Source organism: Mytilus californianus, unplaced genomic scaffold (assembly GCF_021869535.1).
Source record: "Mytilus californianus isolate M0D057914Y unplaced genomic scaffold, xbMytCali1.0.p SCAF_3, whole genome shotgun sequence".
NCBI lineage: Eukaryota > Metazoa > Mollusca > Bivalvia > Mytilida > Mytilidae > Mytilus > Mytilus californianus.
The window spans coordinates 9,377,486-9,404,242 of record NW_026262679.1 but is presented as its reverse complement, the minus strand read 5'-3'; positions in this window follow the sequence as shown (position 1 = coordinate 9,404,242).

Here is a 26,757-nt window from a genome sequence, read left to right as displayed (position 1 = left end):
ATGTTTGTATAGGTTGCACTTTGTAAATATAGCTGTTTCTCAAACCACGCCTCTTTTGGGGAGATATTTAATATTCATAGGTATGTTAATTTGTTAACGTACTGGTTCCCATTGATGATCTCTGTGTTTCATCTCATAGAGACATCACTTGGGAATGTAACCAGTATTGAAAAACATGGTAGCGGCTAAATTTTAATTCTTAGGAGGTCCAAAAATGGAGGTAAGGGTAGTATAGAATTTTAGTATAAGTTTAAACTCTTAGAAGTTCAGGGCATATACATGTTGAAAATATGCCGCACAGCCCTATATTTTGACCTTTGAATAAAATAGTAGTGCATATAAACTTTCCGTTCTGGGATATTATTTTTCGCGAAACTTCATAGTAAAAGTGTCACAGTTTTAGCCGCAAAGGGAGTTCCTATGGGAAATTGCATTGTCAGTATTTACAGAATTGCAACCTATATAGGGTCAAAAAATAGAACATACAGAATTTCACAAAATCTGGTTTATCTCAGAGATTTAAAAGAATTTAACTCAAATATGAAGTTTTATAAATTTTTCATGAAGATTGAGAAAATCCTGGGCCTTAACTATGATGACTCAGCATAAATTCACAGTTTACAGTATGCATGGTTTACTTAAAGCCCTGAATTCAAAATAAATTCATAATATATGCCTATTTGTAATTTAAATTGTTTAGAAGTGCTTATATTTACTCTTCGCAGTAATTACAACTCATTGATCCTTCCTAAATATTTTTGGTGGAGTGTTTTTGTCCTGTCGATAACCCAAAAGTAAGCCGTAACGCCTAAATGTGCTTTTTTGTGACCGCGGCATAAAAAAGTACAAGCTAGAATTACAAAAAGACCTCAAAAAAACTTACAATAGTGTGTTCTATCCTAAATATGTAGTAAATATTCCACATTGCTAGAAACAGGGAAAACAATTAGGAAATGTGAGGCCCCATGGGCAAAAAACAGAGAAAAATGCCTACCCCTGAGTGATAAAACAGATAATTAAACTTGTAAATGCTATGATTTTTTTATTTTAAAGGTCTTTGGTAAAGTAAACAATAACTGTGCTAGGAAGTTATGCAAAAATCAGATGTAAGCAGTCATTTCAATCAAACTTTTAGTGAATTTATGCACCAGACTGATATCTTCATAAATATAACTTTTGCAAATATGGCTTTGTTTAAACACTTCTAGTTCATATATTAACTAACTTATGTTAGATATATGGTTAGGGATGATACTGTTGTGACAAGAATTCTAAACTGACCATTTGAGGCAGAAATTGAGAACTTTCGTTGACAAATAGGCATACAGTAAGATGTGGACTGGAGACACAGGCAGGATTGGATACTTTGTATAATCTTGAATGTTGGAATGCTTAACTACTAAACAATACATTTATAGTATTCTAAATGCTTTCAATTTGTTATCAGAATAGTTTCAAACAGGTTTTGGACAGTTCATGTCAGATAACATGCACATAGGGTAAGCTGGCAATAATTAGAGTCTTGTTTTCAAAATCTTTAAAAAATTGAAACAGGGGTAGGGATATAAAATTTACTGTAAAAGGAAACTTAGAGTATATGCAGTGATTTCTTTAAGGCTATAATTCTGATAAATAAGTATAGTTGTGAGAAAAAGTGTTTTTAGAGAGTTTTCTATTTGAATAAATGTTTGTATAGGTTGCACTTTGTAAATATAGCTGTTTCTCAAACCACGCCTCTTTTGGGGAGATATTTAATATTCATAGGTATGTTAATTTGTTAACGTACTGGTTCCCATTGATGATCTCTGTGTTTCATCTCATAGAGACATCACTTGGGAATGTAGCCAGTATTGAAAAACATGGTAGCGGCTAAATTTTAATTCTTAGGAGGTCCAAAAATGGAGGTAAGGGTAGTATAGAATTTTAGTATAAGTTTAAACTCTTAGAAGTTCAGGGCATATACATGTTGAAAATATGCCGCACAGCCCTATATTTTGACCTTTGAATAAAATAGTAGTGCATATAAACTTTCCGTTCTGGGATATTATTTTTCACGAAACTTCATAGTAAAAGTGTCACAGTTTTAGCCGCAAAGGGAGTTCCTATGGGAAATTGCATTGTCAGTATTTACAGAATTGCAACCTATATAGGGTCAAAAAATAGAACATACAGAATTTCACAAAATCTGGTTTATCTCAGAGATTTAAAAGAATTTAACTCAAATATGAAGTTTTATAAATTTTTCATGAAGATTGAGAAAATCCTGGGCCTTAACTATGATGACTCAGCATAAATTCACAGTTTACAGTATGCATGGTTTACTTAAAGCCCTGAATTCAAAATAAATTCATAATATATGCCTATTTGTAATTTAAATTGTTTAGAAGTGCTTATATTTACTCTTCGCAGTAATTACAACTCATTGATCCTTCCTAAATATTTTTGGTGGAGTGTTTTTGTCCTGTCGATAACCCAAAAGTAAGCCGTAACGCCTAAATGTGCTTTTTTGTGACCGCGGCATAAAAAAGTACAAGCTAGAATTACAAAAAGACCTCAAAAAAACTTACAATAGTGTGTTCTATCCTAAATATGTAGTAAATATTCCACATTGCTAGAAACAGGGAAAACAATTAGGAAATGTGAGGCCCCATGGGCAAAAAACAGAGAAAAATGCCTACCCCTGAGTGATAAAACAGATAATTAAACTTGTAAATGCTATGATTTTTTTATTTTAAAGGTCTTTGGTAAAGTAAACAATAACTGTGCTAGGAAGTTATGCAAAAATCAGATGTAAGCAGTCATTTCAATCAAACTTTTAGTGAATTTATGCACCAGACTGATATCTTCATAAATATAACTTTTGCAAATATGGCTTTGTTTAAACACTTCTAGTTCATATATTAACTAACTTATGTTAGATATATGGTTAGGGATGATACTGTTGTGACAAGAATTCTAAACTGACCATTTGAGGCAGAAATTGAGAACTTTCGTTGACAAATAGGCATACAGTAAGATGTGGACTGGAGACACAGGCAGGATTGGATACTTTGTATAATCTTGAATGTTGGAATGCTTAACTACTAAACAATACATTTATAGTATTCTAAAATGCTTTCAATTTGTTATCAGAATAGTTTCAAACAGGTTTTGGACAGTTCATGTCAGATAACATGCACATAGGGTAAGCTGGCAATAATTAGAGTCTTGTTTTCAAAATCTTTAAAAAATTGAAACAGGGGTAGGGATATAAAATTTACTGTAAAAGGAAACTTAGAGTATATGCAGTGATTTCTTTAAGGCTATAATTCTGATAAATAAGTATAGTTGTGAGAAAAAGTGTTTTTAGAGAGTTTTCTATTTGAATAAATGTTTGTATAGGTTGCACTTTGTAAATATAGCTGTTTCTCAAACCACGCCTCTTTTGGGGAGATATTTAATATTCATAGGTATGTTAATTTGTTAACGTACTGGTTCCCATTGATGATCTCTGTGTTTCATCTCATAGAGACATCACTCGGGAATGTAACCAGTATTGAAAAACATGGAAGCGGCTAAATTTTAATTCTTAGGAGGTCCAAAAATGGAGGTAAGGGTAGTATAGAATTTTAGTATAAGTTTAAACTCTTAGAAGTTCAGGGCATATACATGTTGAAAATATGCCGCACAGCCCTATATTTTGACCTTTGAATAAAATAGTAGTGCATATAAACTTTCCGTTCTGGGATATTATTTTTCACGAAACTTCATAGTAAAAGTGTCACAGTTTTAGCCGCAAAGGGAGTTCCTATGGGAAATTGCATTGTCAGTATTTACAGAATTGCAACCTATATAGGGTCAAAAAATAGAACATACAGAATTTCACAAAATCTGGTTTATCTCAGAGATTTAAAAGAATTTAACTCAAATATGAAGTTTTATAAATTTTTCATGAAGATTGAGAAAATCCTGGGCCTTAACTATGATGACTCAGCATAAATTCACAGTTTACAGTATGCATGGTTTACTTAAAGCCCTGAATTCAAAATAAATTCATAATATATGCCTATTTGTAATTTAAATTGTTTAGAAGTGCTTATATTTACTCTTCGCAGTAATTACAACTCATTGATCCTTCCTAAATATTTTTGGTGGAGTGTTTTTGTCCTGTCGATAACCCAAAAGTAAGCCGTAACGCCTAAATGTGCTTTTTTGTGACCGCGGCATAAAAAAGTACAAGCTAGAATTACAAAAAGACCTCAAAAAAACTTACAATAGTGTGTTCTATCCTAAATATGTAGTAAATATTCCACATTGCTAGAAACAGGGAAAACAATTAGGAAATGTGAGGCCCCATGGGCAAAAAACAGAGAAAAATGCCTACCCCTGAGTCATAAAACAGATAATTAAACTTGTAAATGCTATGATTTTTTTATTTTAAAGGTCTTTGGTAAAGTAAACAATAACTGTGCTAGGAAGTTATGCAAAAATCAGATGTAAGCAGTCATTTCAATCAAACTTTTAGTGAATTTATGCACCAGACTGATATCTTCATAAATATAACTTTTGCAAATATGGCTTTGTTTAAACACTTCTAGTTCATATATTAACTAACTTATGTTAGATATATGGTTAGGGATGATACTGTTGTGACAAGAATTCTAAACTGACCATTTGAGGCAGAAATTGAGAACTTTCGTTGACAAATAGGCATACAGTAAGATGTGGACTGGAGACACAGGCAGGATTGGATACTTTGTATAATCTTGAATGTTGGAATGCTTAACTACTAAACAATACATTTATAGTATTCTAAAATGCTTTCAATTTGTTATCAGAATAGTTTCAAACAGGTTTTGGACAGTTCATGTCAGATAACATGCACATAGGGTAAGCTGGCAATAATTAGAGTCTTGTTTTCAAAATCTTTAAAAAATTGAAACAGGGGTAGGGATATAAAATTTACTGTAAAAGGAAACTTAGAGTATATGCAGTGATTTCTTTAAGGCTATAATTCTGATAAATAAGTATAGTTGTGAGAAAAAGTGTTTTTAGAGAGTTTTCTATTTGAATAAATGTTTGTATAGGTTGCACTTTGTAAATATAGCTGTTTCTCAAACCACGCCTCTTTTGGGGAGATATTTAATATTCATAGGTATGTTAATTTGTTAACGTACTGGTTCCCATTGATGATCTCTGTGTTTCATCTCATAGAGACATCACTTGGGAATGTAACCAGTATTGAAAAACATGGAAGCGGCTAAATTTTAATTCTTAGGAGGTCCAAAAATGGAGGTAAGGGTAGTATAGAATTTTAGTATAAGTTTAAACTCTTAGAAGTTCAGGGCATATACATGTTGAAAATATGCCGCACAGCCCTATATTTTGACCTTTGAATAAAATAGTAGTGCATATAAACTTTCCGTTCTGGGATATTATTTTTCACGAAACTTCATAGTAAAAGTGTCACAGTTTTAGCCGCAAAGGGAGTTCCTATGGGAAATTGCATTGTCAGTATTTACAGAATTGCAACCTATATAGGGTCAAAAAATAGAACATACAGAATTTCACAAAATCTGGTTTATCTCAGAGATTTAAAAGAATTTAACTCAAATATGAAGTTTTATAAATTTTTCATGAAGATTGAGAAAATCCTGGGCCTTAACTATGATGACTCAGCATAAATTCACAGTTTACAGTATGCATGGTTTACTTAAAGCCCTGAATTCAAAATAAATTCATAATATATGCCTATTTGTAATTTAAATTGTTTAGAAGTGCTTATATTTACTCTTCGCAGTAATTACAACTCATTGATCCTTCCTAAATATTTTTGGTGGAGTGTTTTTGTCCTGTCGATAACCCAAAAGTAAGCCGTAACGCCTAAATGTGCTTTTTTGTGACCGCGGCATAAAAAAGTACAAGCTAGAATTACAAAAAGACCTCAAAAAAACTTACAATAGTGTGTTCTATCCTAAATATGTAGTAAATATTCCACATTGCTAGAAACAGGGAAAACAATTAGGAAATGTGAGGCCCCATGGGCAAAAAACAGAGAAAAATGCCTACCCCTGAGTGATAAAACAGATAATTAAACTTGTAAATGCTATGATTTTTTTATTTTAAAGGTCTTTGGTAAAGTAAACAATAACTGTGCTAGGAAGTTATGCAAAAATCAGATGTAAGCAGTCATTTCAATCAAACTTTTAGTGAATTTATGCACCAGACTGATATCTTCATAAATATAACTTTTGCAAATATGGCTTTGTTTAAACACTTCTAGTTCATATATTAACTAACTTATGTTAGATATATGGTTAGGGATGATACTGTTGTGACAAGAATTCTAAACTGACCATTTGAGGCAGAAATTGAGAACTTTCGTTGACAAATAGGCATACAGTAAGATGTGGACTGGAGACACAGGCAGGATTGGATACTTTGTATAATCTTGAATGTTGGAATGCTTAACTACTAAACAATACATTTATAGTATTCTAAAATGCTTTCAATTTGTTATCAGAATAGTTTCAAACAGGTTTTGGACAGTTCATGTCAGATAACATGCACATAGGGTAAGCTGGCAATAATTAGAGTCTTGTTTTCAAAATCTTTAAAAAATTGAAACAGGGGTAGGGATATAAAATTTACTGTAAAAGGAAACTTAGAGTATATGCAGTGATTTCTTTAAGGCTATAATTCTGATAAATAAGTATAGTTGTGAGAAAAAGTGTTTTTAGAGAGTTTTCTATTTGAATAAATGTTTGTATATAGGGTCAAAAAATAGAACATACAGAATTTCACAAAATCTGGTTTATCTCAGAGATTTAAAAGAATTTAACTCAAATATGAAGTTTTATAAATTTTTCATGAAGATTGAGAAAATCCTGGGCCTTAACTATGATGACTCAGCATAAATTCACAGTTTACAGTATGCATGGTTTACTTAAAGCCCTGAATTCAAAATAAATTCATAATATATGCCTATTTGTAATTTAAATTGTTTAGAAGTGCTTATATTTACTCTTCGCAGTAATTACAACTCATTGATCCTTCCTAAATATTTTTGGTGGAGTGTTTTTGTCCTGTCGATAACCCAAAAGTAAGCCGTAACGCCTAAATGTGCTTTTTTGTGACCGCGGCATAAAAAAGTACAAGCTAGAATTACAAAAAGACCTCAAAAAAACTTACAATAGTGTGTTCTATCCTAAATATGTAGTAAATATTCCACATTGCTAGAAACAGGGAAAACAATTAGGAAATGTGAGGCCCCATGGGCAAAAAACAGAGAAAAATGCCTACCCCTGAGTGATAAAACAGATAATTAAACTTGTAAATGCTATGATTTTTTTATTTTAAAGGTCTTTGGTAAAGTAAACAATAACTGTGCTAGGAAGTTATGCAAAAATCAGATGTAAGCAGTCATTTCAATCAAACTTTTAGTGAATTTATGCACCAGACTGATATCTTCATAAATATAACTTTTGCAAATATGGCTTTGTTTAAACACTTCTAGTTCATATATTAACTAACTTATGTTAGATATATGGTTAGGGATGATACTGTTGTGACAAGAATTCTAAACTGACCATTTGAGGCAGAAATTGAGAACTTTCGTTGACAAATAGGCATACAGTAAGATGTGGACTGGAGACACAGGCAGGATTGGATACTTTGTATAATCTTGAATGTTGGAATGCTTAACTACTAAACAATACATTTATAGTATTCTAAATGCTTTCAATTTGTTATCAGAATAGTTTCAAACAGGTTTTGGACAGTTCATGTCAGATAACATGCACATAGGGTAAGCTGGCAATAAGTAGAGTCTTGTTTTCAAAATCTTTAAAAAATTGAAACAGGGGTAGGGATATAAAATTTACTGTAAAAGGAAACTTAGAGTATATGCAGTGATTTCTTTAAGGCTATAATTCTGATAAATAAGTATAGTTGTGAGAAAAAGTGTTTTTAGAGAGTTTTCTATTTGAATAAATGTTTGTATAGGTTGCACTTTGTAAATATAGCTGTTTCTCAAACCACGCCTCTTTTGGGGAGATATTTAATATTCATAGGTATGTTAATTTGTTAACGTACTGGTTCCCATTGATGATCTCTGTGTTTCATCTCATAGAGACATCACTTGGGAATGTAACCAGTATTGAAAAACATGGTAGCGGCTAAATTTTAATTCTTAGGAGGTCCAAAAATGGAGGTAAGGGTAGTATAGAATTTTAGTATAAGTTTAAACTCTTAGAAGTTCAGGGCATATACATGTTGAAAATATGCCGCACAGCCCTATATTTTGACCTTTGAATAAAATAGTAGTGCATATAAACTTTCCGTTCTGGGATATTATTTTTCACGAAACTTCATAGTAAAAGTGTCACAGTTTTAGCCGCAAAGGGAGTTCCTATGGGAAATTGCATTGTCAGTATTTACAGAATTGCAACCTATATAGGGTCAAAAAATAGAACATACAGAATTTCACAAAATCTGGTTTATCTCAGAGATTTAAAAGAATTTAACTCAAATATGAAGTTTTATAAATTTTTCATGAAGATTGAGAAAATCCTGGGCCTTAACTATGATGACTCAGCATAAATTCACAGTTTACAGTATGCATGGTTTACTTAAAGCCCTGAATTCAAAATAAATTCATAATATATGCCTATTTGTAATTTAAATTGTTTAGAAGTGCTTATATTTACTCTTCGCAGTAATTACAACTCATTGATCCTTCCTAAATATTTTTGGTGGAGTGTTTTTGTCCTGTCGATAACCCAAAAGTAAGCCGTAACGCCTAAATGTGCTTTTTTGTGACCGCGGCATAAAAAAGTACAAGCTAGAATTACAAAAAGACCTCAAAAAAACTTAAAATAGTGTGTTCTATCCTAAATATGTAGTAAATATTCCACATTGCTAGAAACAGGGAAAACAATTAGGAAATGTGAGGCCCCATGGGCAAAAAACAGAGAAAAATGCCTACCCCTGAGTGATAAAACAGATAATTAAACTTGTAAATGCTATGATTTTTTTATTTTAAAGGTCTTTGGTAAAGTAAACAATAACTGTGCTAGGAAGTTATGCAAAAATCAGATGTAAGCAGTCATTTCAATCAAACTTTTAGTGAATTTATGCACCAGACTGATATCTTCATAAATATAACTTTTGCAAATATGGCTTTGTTTAAACACTTCTAGTTCATATATTAACTAACTTATGTTAGATATATGGTTAGGGATGATACTGTTGTGACAAGAATTCTAAACTGACCATTTGAGGCAGAAATTGAGAACTTTCGTTGACAAATAGGCATACAGTAAGATGTGGACTGGAGACACAGGCAGGATTGGATACTTTGTATAATCTTGAATGTTGGAATGCTTAACTACTAAACAATACATTTATAGTATTCTAAAATGCTTTCAATTTGTTATCAGAATAGTTTCAAACAGGTTTTGGACAGTTCATGTCAGATAACATGCACATAGGGTAAGCTGGCAATAATTAGAGTCTTGTTTTCAAAATCTTTAAAAAATTGAAACAGGGGTAGGGATATAAAATTTACTGTAAAAGGAAACTTAGAGTATATGCAGTGATTTCTTTAAGGCTATAATTCTGATAAATAAGTATAGTTGTGAGAAAAAGTGTTTTTAGAGAGTTTTCTATTTGAATAAATGTTTGTATAGGTTGCACTTTGTAAATATAGCTGTTTCTCAAACCACGCCTCTTTTGGGGAGATATTTAATATTCATAGGTATGTTAATTTGTTAACGTACTGGTTCCCATTGATGATCTCTGTGTTTCATCTCATAGAGACATTACTTGGGAATGTAACCAGTATTGAAAAACATGGAAGCGGCTAAATTTTAATTCTTAGGAGGTCCAAAAATGGAGGTAAGGGTAGTATAGAATTTTAGTATAAGTTTAAACTCTTAGAAGTTCAGGGCATATACATGTTGAAAATATGCCGCACAGCCCTATATTTTGACCTTTGAATAAAATAGTAGTGCATATAAACTTTCCGTTCTGGGATATTATTTTTCACGAAACTTCATAGTAAAAGTGTCACAGTTTTAGCCGCAAAGGGAGTTCCTATGGGAAATTGCATTGTCAGTATTTACAGAATTGCAACCTATATAGGGTCAAAAAATAGAACATACAGAATTTCACAAAATCTGGTTTATCTCAGAGATTTAAAAGAATTTAACTCAAATATGAAGTTTTATAAATTTTTCATGAAGATTGAGAAAATCCTGGGCCTTAACTATGATGACTCAGCATAAATTCACAGTTTACAGTATGCATGGTTTACTTAAAGCCCTGAATTCAAAATAAATTCATAATATATGCCTATTTGTAATTTAAATTGTTTAGAAGTGCTTATATTTACTCTTCGCAGTAATTACAACTCATTGATCCTTCCTAAATATTTTTGGTGGAGTGTTTTTGTCCTGTCGATAACCCAAAAGTAAGCCGTAACGCCTAAATGTGCTTTTTTGTGACCGCGGCATAAAAAAGTACAAGCTAGAATTACAAAAAGACCTCAAAAAAACTTACAATAGTGTGTTCTATCCTAAATATGTAGTAAATATTCCACATTGCTAGAAACAGGGAAAACAATTAGGAAATGTGAGGCCCCATGGGCAAAAAACAGAGAAAAATGCCTACCCCTGAGTGATAAAACAGATAATTAAACTTGTAAATGCTATGATTTTTTTATTTTAAAGGTCTTTGGTAAAGTAAACAATAACTGTGCTAGGAAGTTATGCAAAAATCAGATGTAAGCAGTCATTTCAATCAAACTTTTAGTGAATTTATGCACCAGACTGATATCTTCATAAATATAACTTTTGCAAATATGGCTTTGTTTAAACACTTCTAGTTCATATATTAACTAACTTATGTTAGATATATGGTTAGGGATGATACTGTTGTGACAAGAATTATAAACTGACCATTTGAGGCAGAAATTGAGAACTTTCGTTGACAAATAGGCATACAGTAAGATGTGGACTGGAGACACAGGCAGGATTGGATACTTTGTATAATCTTGAATGTTGGAATGCTTAACTACTAAACAATACATTTATAGTATTCTAAAATGCTTTCAATTTGTTATCAGAATAGTTTCAAACAGGTTTTGGACAGTTCATGTCAGATAACATGCACATAGGGTAAGCTGGCAATAATTAGAGTCTTGTTTTCAAAATCTTTAAAAAATTGAAACAGGGGTAGGGATATAAAATTTACTGTAAAAGGAAACTTAGAGTATATGCAGTGATTTCTTTAAGGCTATAATTCTGATAAATAAGTATAGTTGTGAGAAAAAGTGTTTTTAGAGAGTTTTCTATTTGAATAAATGTTTGTATAGGTTGCACTTTGTAAATATAGCTGTTTCTCAAACCACGCCTCTTTTGGGGAGATATTTAATATTCATAGGTATGTTAATTTGTTAACGTACTGGTTCCCATTGATGATCTCTGTGTTTCATCTCATAGAGACATCACTTGGGAATGTAACCAGTATTGAAAAACATGGAAGCGGCTAAATTTTAATTCTTAGGAGGTCCAAAAATGGAGGTAAGGGTAGTATAGAATTTTAGTATAAGTTTAAACTCTTAGAAGTTCAGGGCATATACATGTTGAAAATATGCCGCACAGCCCTATATTTTGACCTTTGAATAAAATAGTAGTGCATATAAACTTTCCGTTCTGGGATATTATTTTTCACGAAACTTCATAGTAAAAGTGTCACAGTTTTAGCCGCAAAGGGAGTTCCTATGGGAAATTGCATTGTCAGTATTTACAGAATTGCAACCTATATAGGGTCAAAAAATAGAACATACAGAATTTCACAAAATCTGGTTTATCTCAGAGATTTAAAAGAATTTAACTCAAATATGAAGTTTTATAAATTTTTCATGAAGATTGAGAAAATCCTGGGCCTTAACTATGATGACTCAGCATAAATTCACAGTTTACAGTATGCATGGTTTACTTAAAGCCCTGAATTCAAAATAAATTCATAATATATGCCTATTTGTAATTTAAATTGTTTAGAAGTGCTTATATTTACTCTTCGCAGTAATTACAACTCATTGATCCTTCCTAAATATTTTTGGTGGAGTGTTTTTGTCCTGTCGATAACCCAAAAGTAAGCCGTAACGCCTAAATGTGCTTTTTTGTGACCGCGGCATAAAAAAGTACAAGCTAGAATTACAAAAAGACCTCAAAAAAACTTACAATAGTGTGTTCTATCCTAAATATGTAGTAAATATTCCACATTGCTAGAAACAGGGAAAACAATTAGGAAATGTGAGGCCCCATGGGCAAAAAACAGAGAAAAATGCCTACCCCTGAGTGATAAAACAGATAATTAAACTTGTAAATGCTATGATTTTTTTATTTTAAAGGTCTTTGGTAAAGTAAACAATAACTGTGCTAGGAAGTTATGCAAAAATCAGATGTAAGCAGTCATTTCAATCAAACTTTTAGTGAATTTATGCACCAGACTGATATCTTCATAAATATAACTTTTGCAAATATGGCTTTGTTTAAACACTTCTAGTTCATATATTAACTAACTTATGTTAGATATATGGTTAGGGATGATACTGTTGTGACAAGAATTCTAAACTGACCATTTGAGGCAGAAATTGAGAACTTTCGTTGACAAATAGGCATACAGTAAGATGTGGACTGGAGACACAGGCAGGATTGGATACTTTGTATAATCTTGAATGTTGGAATGCTTAACTACTAAACAATACATTTATAGTATTCTAAAATGCTTTCAATTTGTTATCAGAATAGTTTCAAACAGGTTTTGGACAGTTCATGTCAGATAACATGCACATAGGGTAAGCTGGCAATAATTAGAGTCTTGTTTTCAAAATCTTTAAAAAATTGAAACAGGGGTAGGGATATAAAATTTACTGTAAAAGGAAACTTAGAGTATATGCAGTGATTTCTTTAAGGCTATAATTCTGATAAATAAGTATAGTTGTGAGAAAAAGTGTTTTTAGAGAGTTTTTCTATTTGAATAAATGTTTGTATATAGGGTCAAAAAATAGAACATACAGAATTTCACAAAATCTGGTTTATCTCAGAGATTTAAAAGAATTTAACTCAAATATGAAGTTTTATAAATTTTTCATGAAGATTGAGAAAATCCTGGGCCTTAACTATGATGACTCAGCATAAATTCACAGTTTACAGTATGCATGGTTTACTTAAAGCCCTGAATTCAAAATAAATTCATAATATATGCCTATTTGTAATTTAAATTGTTTAGAAGTGCTTATATTTACTCTTCGCAGTAATTACAACTCATTGATCCTTCCTAAATATTTTTGGTGGAGTGTTTTTGTCCTGTCGATAACCCAAAAGTAAGCCGTAACGCCTAAATGTGCTTTTTTGTGACCGCGGCATAAAAAAGTACAAGCTAGAATTACAAAAAGACCTCAAAAAAACTTACAATAGTGTGTTCTATCCTAAATATGTAGTAAATATTCCACATTGCTAGAAACAGGGAAAACAATTAGGAAATGTGAGGCCCCATGGGCAAAAAACAGAGAAAAATGCCTACCCCTGAGTCATAAAACAGATAATTAAACTTGTAAATGCTATGATTTTTTTATTTTAAAGGTCTTTGGTAAAGTAAACAATAACTGTGCTAGGAAGTTATGCAAAAATCAGATGTAAGCAGTCATTTCAATCAAACTTTTAGTGAATTTATGCACCAGACTGATATCTTCATAAATATAACTTTTGCAAATATGGCTTTGTTTAAACACTTCTAGTTCATATATTAACTAACTTATGTTAGATATATGGTTAGGGATGATACTGTTGTGACAAGAATTCTAAACTGACCATTTGAGGCAGAAATTGAGAACTTTCGTTGACAAATAGGCATACAGTAAGATGTGGACTGGAGACACAGGCAGGATTGGATACTTTGTATAATCTTGAATGTTGGAATGCTTAACTACTAAACAATACATTTATAGTATTCTAAAATGCTTTCAATTTGTTATCAGAATAGTTTCAAACAGGTTTTGGACAGTTCATGTCAGATAACATGCACATAGGGTAAGCTGGCAATAATTAGAGTCTTGTTTTCAAAATCTTTAAAAAATTGAAACAGGGGTAGGGATATAAAATTTACTGTAAAAGGAAACTTAGAGTATATGCAGTGATTTCTTTAAGGCTATAATTCTGATAAATAAGTATAGTTGTGAGAAAAAGTGTTTTTAGAGAGTTTTCTATTTGAATAAATGTTTGTATATAGGGTCAAAAAATAGAACATACAGAATTTCACAAAATCTGGTTTATCTCAGAGATTTAAAAGAATTTAACTCAAATATGAAGTTTTATAAATTTTTCATGAAGATTGAGAAAATCCTGGGCCTTAACTATGATGACTCAGCATAAATTCACAGTTTACAGTATGCATGGTTTACTTAAAGCCCTGAATTCAAAATAAATTCATAATATATGCCTATTTGTAATTTAAATTGTTTAGAAGTGCTTATATTTACTCTTCGCAGTAATTACAACTCATTGATCCTTCCTAAATATTTTTGGTGGAGTGTTTTTGTCCTGTCGATAACCCAAAAGTAAGCCGTAACGCCTAAATGTGCTTTTTTGTGACCGCGGCATAAAAAAGTACAAGCTAGAATTACAAAAAGACCTCAAAAAAACTTACAATAGTGTGTTCTATCCTAAATATGTAGTAAATATTCCACATTGCTAGAAACAGGGAAAACAATTAGGAAATGTGAGGCCCCATGGGCAAAAAACAGAGAAAAATGCCTACCCCTGAGTCATAAAACAGATAATTAAACTTGTAAATGCTATGATTTTTTTATTTTAAAGGTCTTTGGTAAAGTAAACAATAACTGTGCTAGGAAGTTATGCAAAAATCAGATGTAAGCAGTCATTTCAATCAAACTTTTAGTGAATTTATGCACCAGACTGATATCTTCATAAATATAACTTTTGCAAATATGGCTTTGTTTAAACACTTCTAGTTCATATATTAACTAACTTATGTTAGATATATGGTTAGGGATGATACTGTTGTGACAAGAATTCTAAACTGACCATTTGAGGCAGAAATTGAGAACTTTCGTTGACAAATAGGCATACAGTAAGATGTGGACTGGAGACACAGGCAGGATTGGATACTTTGTATAATCTTGAATGTTGGAATGCTTAACTACTAAACAATACATTTATAGTATTCTAAAATGCTTTCAATTTGTTATCAGAATAGTTTCAAACAGGTTTTGGACAGTTCATGTCAGATAACATGCACATAGGGTAAGCTGGCAATAATTAGAGTCTTGTTTTCAAAATCTTTAAAAAATTGAAACAGGGGTAGGGATATAAAATTTACTGTAAAAGGAAACTTAGAGTATATGCAGTGATTTCTTTAAGGCTATAATTCTGATAAATAAGTATAGTTGTGAGAAAAAGTGTTTTTAGAGAGTTTTCTATTTGAATAAATGTTTGTATAGGTTGCACTTTGTAAATATAGCTGTTTCTCAAACCACGCCTCTTTTGGGGAGATATTTAATATTCATAGGTATGTTAATTTGTTAACGTACTGGTTCCCATTGATGATCTCTGTGTTTCATCTCATAGAGACATCACTTGGGAATGTAACCAGTATTGAAAAACATGGTAGCGGCTAAATTTTAATTCTTAGGAGGTCCAAAAATGGAGGTAAGGGTAGTATAGAATTTTAGTATAAGTTTAAACTCTTAGAAGTTCAGGGCATATACATGTTGAAAATATGCCGCACAGCCCTATATTTTGACCTTTGAATAAAATAGTAGTGCATATAAACTTTCCGTTCTGGGATATTATTTTTCACGAAACTTCATAGTAAAAGTGTCACAGTTTTAGCCGCAAAGGGAGTTCCTATGGGAAATTGCATTGTCAGTATTTACAGAATTGCAACCTATATAGGGTCAAAAAATAGAACATACAGAATTTCACAAAATCTGGTTTATCTCAGAGATTTAAAAGAATTTAACTCAAATATGAAGTTTTATAAATTTTTCATGAAGATTGAGAAAATCCTGGGCCTTAACTATGATGACTCAGCATAAATTCACAGTTTACAGTATGCATGGTTTACTTAAAGCCCTGAATTCAAAATAAATTCATAATATATGCCTATTTGTAATTTAAATTGTTTAGAAGTGCTTATATTTACTCTTCGCAGTAATTACAACTCATTGATCCTTCCTAAATATTTTTGGTGGAGTGTTTTTGTCCTGTCGATAACCCAAAAGTAAGCCGTAACGCCTAAATGTGCTTTTTTGTGACCGCGGCATAAAAAAGTACAAGCTAGAATTACAAAAAGACCTCAAAAAAACTTACAATAGTGTGTTCTATCCTAAATATGTAGTAAATATTCCACATTGCTAGAAACAGGGAAAACAATTAGGAAATGTGAGGCCCCATGGGCAAAAAACAGAGAAAAATGCCTACCCCTGAGTCATAAAACAGATAATTAAACTTGTAAATGCTATGATTTTTTTATTTTAAAGGTCTTTGGTAAAGTAAACAATAACTGTGCTAGGAAGTTATGCAAAAATCAGATGTAAGCAGTCATTTCAATCAAACTTTTAGTGAATTTATGCACCAGACTGATATCTTCATAAATATAACTTTTGCAAATATGGCTTTGTTTAAACACTTCTAGTTCATATATTAACTAACTTATGTTAGATATATGGTTAGGGATGATACTGTTGTGACAAGAATTCTAAACTGACCATTTGAGGCAGAAATTGAGAACTTTCGTTGACAAATAGGCATACAGTAAGATGTGGACTGGAGACACAGGCAGGATTGGATACTTTGTATAATCTTGAATGTTGGAATGCTTAACTACTAAACAATACATTTATAGTATTCTAAAATGCTTTCAATTTGTTATCAGAATAGTTTCAAACAGGTTTTGGACAGTTCATGTCAGATAACATGCACATAGGGTAAGCTGGCAATAATTAGAGTCTTGTTTTCAAAATCTTTAAAAAATTGAAACAGGGGTAGGGATATAAAATTTACTGTAAAAGGAAACTTAGAGTATATGCAGTGATTTCTTTAAGGCTATAATTCTGATAAATAAGTATAGTTGTGAGAAAAAGTGTTTTTAGAGAGTTTTCTATTTGAATAAATGTTTGTATAGGTTGCACTTTGTAAATATAGCTGTTTCTCAAACCACGCCTCTTTTGGGGAGATATTTAATATTCATAGGTATGTTAATTTGTTAACGTACTGGTTCCCATTGATGATCTCTGTGTTTCATCTCATAGAGACATCACTTGGGAATGTAACCAGTATTGAAAAACATGGTAGCGGCTAAATTTTAATTCTTAGGAGGTCCAAAAATGGAGGTAAGGGTAGTATAGAATTTTAGTATAAGTTTAAACTCTTAGAAGTTCAGGGCATATACATGTTGAAAATATGCCGCACAGCCCTATATTTTGACCTTTGAATAAAATAGTAGTGCATATAAACTTTCCGTTCTGGGATATTATTTTTCACGAAACTTCATAGTAAAAGTGTCACAGTTTTAGCCGCAAAGGGAGTTCCTATGGGAAATTGCATTGTCAGTATTTACAGAATTGCAACCTATATAGGGTCAAAAAATAGAACATACAGAATTTCACAAAATCTGGTTTATCTCAGAGATTTAAAAGAATTTAACTCAAATATGAAGTTTTATAAATTTTTCATGAAGATTGAGAAAATCCTGGGCCTTAACTATGATGACTCAGCATAAATTCACAGTTTACAGTATGCATGGTTTACTTAAAGCCCTGAATTCAAAATAAATTCATAATATATGCCTATTTGTAATTTAAATTGTTTAGAAGTGCTTATATTTACTCTTCGCAGTAATTACAACTCATTGATCCTTCCTAAATATTTTTGGTGGAGTGTTTTTGTCCTGTCGATAACCCAAAAGTAAGCCGTAACGCCTAAATGTGCTTTTTTGTGACCGCGGCATAAAAAAGTACAAGCTAGAATTACAAAAAGACCTCAAAAAAACTTACAATAGTGTGTTCTATCCTAAATATGTAGTAAATATTCCACATTGCTAGAAACAGGGAAAACAATTAGGAAATGTGAGGCCCCATGGGCAAAAAACAGAGAAAAATGCCTACCCCTGAGTCATAAAACAGATAATTAAACTTGTAAATGCTATGATTTTTTTATTTTAAAGGTCTTTGGTAAAGTAAACAATAACTGTGCTAGGAAGTTATGCAAAAATCAGATGTAAGCAGTCATTTCAATCAAACTTTTAGTGAATTTATGCACCAGACTGATATCTTCATAAATATAACTTTTGCAAATATGGCTTTGTTTAAACACTTCTAGTTCATATATTAACTAACTTATGTTAGATATATGGTTAGGGATGATACTGTTGTGACAAGAATTCTAAACTGACCATTTGAGGCAGAAATTGAGAACTTTCGTTGACAAATAGGCATACAGTAAGATGTGGACTGGAGACACAGGCAGGATTGGATACTTTGTATAATCTTGAATGTTGGAATGCTTAACTACTAAACAATACATTTATAGTATTCTAAAATGCTTTCAATTTGTTATCAGAATAGTTTCAAACAGGTTTTGGACAGTTCATGTCAGATAACATGCACATAGGGTAAGCTGGCAATAATTAGAGTCTTGTTTTCAAAATCTTTAAAAAATTGAAACAGGGGTAGGGATATAAAATTTACTGTAAAAGGAAACTTAGAGTATATGCAGTGATTTCTTTAAGGCTATAATTCTGATAAATAAGTATAGTTGTGAGAAAAAGTGTTTTTAGAGAGTTTTCTATTTGAATAAATGTTTGTATAGGTTGCACTTTGTAAATATAGCTGTTTCTCAAACCACGCCTCTTTTGGGGAGATATTTAATATTCATAGGTATGTTAATTTGTTAACGTACTGGTTCCCATTGATGATCTCTGTGTTTCATCTCATAGAGACATCACTTGGGAATGTAACCAGTATTGAAAAACATGGTAGCGGCTAAATTTTAATTCTTAGGAGGTCCAAAAATGGAGGTAAGGGTAGTATAGAATTTTAGTATAAGTTTAAACTCTTAGAAGTTCAGGGCATATACATGTTGAAAATATGCCGCACAGCCCTATATTTTGACCTTTGAATAAAATAGTAGTGCATATAAACTTTCCGTTCTGGGATATTATTTTTCACGAAACTTCATAGTAAAAGTGTCACAGTTTTAGCCGCAAAGGGAGTTCCTATGGGAAATTGCATTGTCAGTATTTACAGAATTGCAACCTATATAGGGTCAAAAAATAGAACATACAGAATTTCACAAAATCTGGTTTATCTCAGAGATTTAAAAGAATTTAACTCAAATATGAAGTTTTATAAATTTTTCATGAAGATTGAGAAAATCCTGGGCCTTAACTATGATGACTCAGCATAAATTCACAGTTTACAGTATGCATGGTTTACTTAAAGCCCTGAATTCAAAATAAATTCATAATATATGCCTATTTGTAATTTAAATTGTTTAGAAGTGCTTATATTTACTCTTCGCAGTAATTACAACTCATTGATCCTTCCTAAATATTTTTGGTGGAGTGTTTTTGTCCTGTCGATAACCCAAAAGTAAGCCGTAACGCCTAAATGTGCTTTTTTGTGACCGCGGCATAAAAAAGTACAAGCTAGAATTACAAAAAGACCTCAAAAAAACTTACAATAGTGTGTTCTATCCTAAATATGTAGTAAATATTCCACATTGCTAGAAACAGGGAAAACAATTAGGAAATGTGAGGCCCCATGGGCAAAAAACAGAGAAAAATGCCTACCCCTGAGTCATAAAACAGATAATTAAACTTGTAAATGCTATGATTTTTTTATTTTAAAGGTCTTTGGTAAAGTAAACAATAACTGTGCTAGGAAGTTATGCAAAAATCAGATGTAAGCAGTCATTTCAATCAAACTTTTAGTGAATTTATGCACCAGACTGATATCTTCATAAATATAACTTTTGCAAATATGGCTTTGTTTAAACACTTCTAGTTCATATATTAACTAACTTATGTTAGATATATGGTTAGGGATGATACTGTTGTGACAAGAATTCTAAACTGACCATTTGAGGCAGAAATTGAGAACTTTCGTTGACAAATAGGCATACAGTAAGATGTGGACTGGAGACACAGGCAGGATTGGATACTTTGTATAATCTTGAATGTTGGAATGCTTAACTACTAAACAATACATTTATAGTATTCTAAAATGCTTTCAATTTGTTATCAGAATAGTTTCAAACAGGTTTTGGACAGTTCATGTCAGATAACATGCACATAGGGTAAGCTGGCAATAATTAGAGTCTTGTTTTCAAAATCTTTAAAAAATTGAAACAGGGGTAGGGATATAAAATTTACTGTAAAAGGAAACTTAGAGTATATGCAGTGATTTCTTTAAGGCTATAATTCTGATAAATAAGTATAGTTGTGAGAAAAAGTGTTTTTAGAGAGTTTTCTATTTGAATAAATGTTTGTATAGGTTGCACTTTGTAAATATAGCTGTTTCTCAAACCACGCCTCTTTTGGGGAGATATTTAATATTCATAGGTATGTTAATTTGTTAACGTACTGGTTCCCATTGATGATCTCTGTGTTTCATCTCATAGAGACATCACTTGGGAATGTAACCAGTATTGAAAAACATGGTAGCGGCTAAATTTTAATTCTTAGGAGGTCCAAAATTGGAGGTAAGGGTAGTATAGAATTTTAGTATAAGTTTAAACTCTTAGAAGTTCAGGGCATATACATGTTGAAAATATGCCGCACAGCCCTATATTTTGACCTTTGAATAAAATAGTAGTGCATATAAACTTTCCGTTCTGGGATATTATTTTTCACGAAACTTCATAGTAAAAGTGTCACAGTTTTAGCCGCAAAGGGAGTTCCTATGGGAAATTGCATTGTCAGTATTTACAGAATTGCAACCTATATAGGGTCAAAAAATAGAACATACAGAATTTCACAAAATCTGGTTTATCTCAGAGATTTAAAAGAATTTAACTCAAATATGAAGTTTTATACATTTTTCATGAAGATTGAGAAAATCCTAAGCCTTAAGTATGATGACTCAGCATAAATTCACAGTTTACAGTATGCATGGTTTACTTAAAGCCCTGAATTCAAAATAAATTCATAATATATGCCTATTTGTAATTTAAATTGTTTAGAAGTGCTTATATTTACTCTTCGCAGTAATTACAACTCATTGATCCTTCCTAAATATTTTTGGTGGAGTGTTTTTGTCCTGTCGATAACCCAAAAGTAAGCCGTAACGCCTAAATGTGCTTTTTTGTGACCGCGGCATAAAAAAGTACAAGCTAGAATTACAAAAAGACCTCAAAAAAACTTACAATAGTGTGTTCTATCCTAAATATGTAGTAAATATTCCACATTGCTAGAAACAGGGAAAACAATTAGGAAATGTGAGGCCCCATGGGCAAAAAACAGAGAAAAATGCCTACCCCTGAGTCATAAAACAGATAATTAAACTTGTAAATGCTATGATTTTTTTATTTTAAAGGTCTTTGGTAAAGTAAACAATAACTGTGCTAGGAAGTTATGCAAAAATCAGATGTAAGCAGTCATTTCAATCAAACTTTTAGTGAATTTATGCACCAGACTGATACCTTCATAAATATAACTTTTGCAAATATGGCTTTGTTTAAACACTTCTAGTTCATATATTAACTAACTTATGTTAGATATATGGTTAGGGATGATACTGTTGTGACAAGAATTCTAAACTGACCATTTGAGGCAGAAATTGAGAACTTTCGTTGACAAATAGGCATACAGTAAGATGTGGACTGGAGACACAGGCAGGATTGGATACTTTGTATAATCTTGAATGTTGGAATGCTTAACTACTAAACAATACATTTATAGTATTCTAAAATGCTTTCAATTTGTTATCAGAATAGTTTCAAACAGGTTTTGGACAGTTCATGTCAGATAACATGCACATAGGGTAAGCTGGCAATAATTAGAGTCTTGTTTTCAAAATCTTTAAAAAATTGAAACAGGGGTAGGGATATAAAATTTACTGTTAAAGGAAACTTAGAGTATATGCAGTGATTTCTTTAAGGCTATAATTCTGATAAATAAGTATAGTTGTGAGAAAAAGTGTTTTTAGAGAGTTTTCTATTTGAATAAATGTTTGTATATAGGGTCAAAAAATAGAACATACAGAATTTCACAAAATCTGGTTCATCTCAGAGATTTAAAAGAATTTAACTCAAATATGAAGTTTTATAAATTTTTCATGAAGATTGAGAAAATCCTGGGCCTTAACTATGATGACTCAGCATAAATTCACAGTTTACAGTATGCATGGTTTACTTAAAGCCCTGAATTCAAAATAAATTCATAATATATGCCTATTTGTAATTTAAATTGTTTAGAAGTGCTTATATTTACTCTTCGCAGTAATTACAACTCATTGATCCTTCCTAAATATTTTTGGTGGAGTGTTTTTGTCCTGTCGATAACCCAAAAGTAAGCCGTAACGCCTAAATGTGCTTTTTTGTGACCGCGGCATAAAAAAGTACAAGCTAGAATTACAAAAAGACCTCAAAAAAACTTACAATAGTGTGTTCTATCCTAAATATGTAGTAAATATTCCACATTGCTAGAAACAGGGAAAACAATTAGGAAATGTGAGGCCCCATGGGCAAAAAACAGAGAAAAATGCCTACCCCTGAGTCATAAAACAGATAATTAAACTTGTAAATGCTATGATTTTTTTATTTTAAAGGTCTTTGGTAAAGTAAACAATAACTGTGCTAGGAAGTTATGCAAAAATCAGATGTAAGCAGTCATTTCAATCAAACTTTTAGTGAATTTATGCACCAGACTGATATCTTCATAAATATAACTTTTGCAAATATGGCTTTGTTTAAACACTTCTAGTTCATATATTAACTAACTTATGTTAGATATATGGTTAGGGATGATACTGTTGTGACAAGAATTCTAAACTGACCATTTGAGGCAGAAATTGAGAACTTTCGTTGACAAATAGGCATACAGTAAGATGTGGACTGGAGACACAGGCAGGATTGGATACTTTGTATAATCTTGAATGTTGGAATGCTTAACTACTAAACAATACATTTATAGTATTCTAAAATGCTTTCAATTTGTTATCAGAATAGTTTCAAACAGGTTTTGGACAGTTCATGTCAGATAACATGCACATAGGGTAAGCTGGCAATAATTAGAGTCTTGTTTTCAAAATCTTTAAAAAATTGAAACAGGGGTAGGGATATAAAATTTACTGTAAAAGGAAACTTAGAGTATATGCAGTGATTTCTTTAAGGCTATAATTCTGATAAATAAGTATAGTTGTGAGAAAAAGTGTTTTTAGAGAGTTTTCTATTTGAATAAATGTTTGTATAGGTTGCACTTTGTAAATATAGCTGTTTCTCAAACCACGCCTCTTTTGGGGAGATATTTAATATTCATAGGTATGTTAATTTGTTAACGTACTGGTTCCCATTGATGATCTCTGTGTTTCATCTCATAGAGACATCACTTGGGAATGTAACCAGTATTGAAAAACATGGTAGCGGCTAAATTTTAATTCTTAGGAGGTCCAAAAATGGAGGTAAGGGTAGTATAGAATTTTAGTATAAGTTTAAACTCTTAGAAGTTCAGGGCATATACATGTTGAAAATATGCCGCACAGCCCTATATTTTGACCTTTGAATAAAATAGTAGTGCATATAAACTTTCCGTTCTGGGATATTATTTTTCACGAAACTTCATAGTGAAAGTGTCACAGTTTTAGCCGCAAAGGGAGTTCCTATGGGAAATTGCATTGTCAGTATTTACAGAATTGCAACCTATATAGGGTCAAAAAATAGAACATACAGAATTTCACAAAATCTGGTTTATCTCAGAGATTTAAAAGAATTTAACTCAAATATGAAGTTTTATAAATTTTTCATGAAGATTGAGAAAATCCTGGGCCTTAACTATGATGACTCAGCATAAATTCACAGTTTACAGTATGCATGGTTTACTTAAAGCCCTGAATTCAAAATAAATTCATAATATATGCCTATTTGTAATTTAAATTGTTTAGAAGTGCTTATATTTACTCTTCGCAGTAATTACAACTCATTGATCCTTCCTAAATATTTTTGGTGGAGTGTTTTTGTCCTGTCGATAACCCAAAAGTAAGCCGTAACGCCTAAATGTGCTTTTTTGTGACCGCGGCATAAAAAAGTACAAGCTAGAATTACAAAAAGACCTCAAAAAAACTTACAATAGTGTGTTCTATCCTAAATATGTAGTAAATATTCCACATTGCTAGAAACAGGGAAAACAATTAGGAAATGTGAGGCCCCATGGGCAAAAAACAGAGAAAAATGCCTACCCCTGAGTGATAAAACAGATAATTAAACTTGTAAATGCTATGATTTTTTTATTTTAAAGGTCTTTGGTAAAGTAAACAATAACTGTGCTAGGAAGTTATGCAAAAATCAGATGTAAGCAGTCATTTCAATCAAACTTTTAGTGAATTTATGCACCAGACTGATATCTTCATAAATATAACTTTTGCAAATATGGCTTTGTTTAAACACTTCTAGTTCATATATTAACTAACTTATGTTAGATATATGGTTAGGGATGATACTGTTGTGACAAGAATTCTAAACTGACCATTTGAGGCAGAAATTGAGAACTTTCATTGACAAATAGGCATACAGTAAGATGTGGACTGGAGACACAGGCAGGATTGGATACTTTGTATAATCTTGAATGTTGGAATGCTTAACTACTAAACAATACATTTATAGTATTCTAAAATGCTTTCAATTTGTTATCAGAATAGTTTCAAACAGGTTTTGGACAGTTCATGTCAGATAACATGCACATAGGGTAAGCTGGCAATAATTAGAGTCTTGTTTTCAAAATCTTTAAAAAATTGAAACAGGGGTAGGGATATAAAATTTACTGTAAAAGGAAACTTAGAGTATATGCAGTGATTTCTTTAAGGCTATAATTCTGATAAATAAGTATAGTTGTGAGAAAAAGTGTTTTTAGAGAGTTTTCTATTTGAATAAATGTTTGTAAAGGTTGCACTTTGTAAATATAGCTGTTTCTCAAACCACGCCTCTTTTGGGGAGATATTTAATATTCATAGGTATGTTAATTTGTTAACGTACTGGTTCCCATTGATGATCTCTGTGTTTCATCTCATAGAGACATCACTTGGGAATGTAACCAGTATTGAAAAACATGGTAGCGGCTAAATTTTAATTCTTAGGAGGTCCAAAAATGGAGGTAAGGGTAGTATAGAATTTTAGTATAAGTTTAAACTCTTAGAAGTTCAGGGCATATACATGTTGAAAATATGCCGCACAGCCCTATATTTTAACCTTTGAATAAAATAGTAGTGCATATAAACTTTCCGTTCTGGGATATTATTTTTCACGAAACTTCATAGTAAAAGTGTCACAGTTTTAGCCGCAAAGGGAGTTCCTATGGGAAATTGCATTGTCAGTATTTACAGAATTGCAACCTATATAGGGTCAAAAAATAGAACATACAGAATTTCACAAAATCTGGTTTATCTCAGAGATTTAAAAGAATTTAACTCAAATATGAAGTTTTATAAATTTTTCATGAAGATTGAGAAAATCCTGGGCCTTAACTATGATGACTCAGCATAAATTCACAGTTTACAGTATGCATGGTTTACTTAAAGCCCTGAATTCAAAATAAATTCATAATATATGCCTATTTGTAATTTAAATTGTTTAGAAGTGCTTATATTTACTCTTCGCAGTAATTACAACTCATTGATCCTTCATAAATATTTTTGGTGGAGTGTTTTTGTCCTGTCGATAACCCAAAAGTAAGCCGTAACGCCTAAATGTGCTTTTTTGTGACCGCGGCATAAAAAAGTACAAGCTAGAATTACAAAAAGACCTAAAAAAAACTTACAATAGTGTGTTCTATCCTAAATATGTAGTAAATATTCCACATTGCTAGAAACAGGGAAAACAATTAGGAAATGTGAGGCCCCATGGGCAAAAAACAGAGAAAAATGCCTACCCCTGAGTGATAAAACAGATAATTAAACTTGTAAATGCTATGATTTTTTTATTTTAAAGGTCTTTGGTAAAGTAAACAATAACTGTGCTAGGAAGTTATGCAAAAATCAGATGTAAGCAGTCATTTCAATCAAACTTTTAGTGAATTTATGCACCAGACTGATATCTTCATAAATATAACTTTTGCAAATATGGCTTTGTTTAAACACTTCTAGTTCATATATTAACTAACTTATGTTAGATATATGGTTAGGGATGATACTGTTGTGACAAGAATTCTAAACTGACCATTTGAGGCAGAAATTGAGAACTTTCATTGACAAATAGGCATACAGTAAGATGTGGACTGGAGACACAGGCAGGATTGGATACTTTGTATAATCTTGAATGTTGGAATGCTTAACTACTAAACAATACATTTATAGTATTCTAAAATGCTTTCAATTTGTTATCAGAATAGTTTCAAACAGGTTTTGGACAGTTCATGTCAGATAACATGCACATAGGGTAAGCTGGCAATAATTAGAGTCTTGTCTTCAAAATCTTTAAAAAATTGAAACAGGGGTAGGGATATAAAATTTACTGTAAAAGGAAACTTAGAGTATATGCAGTG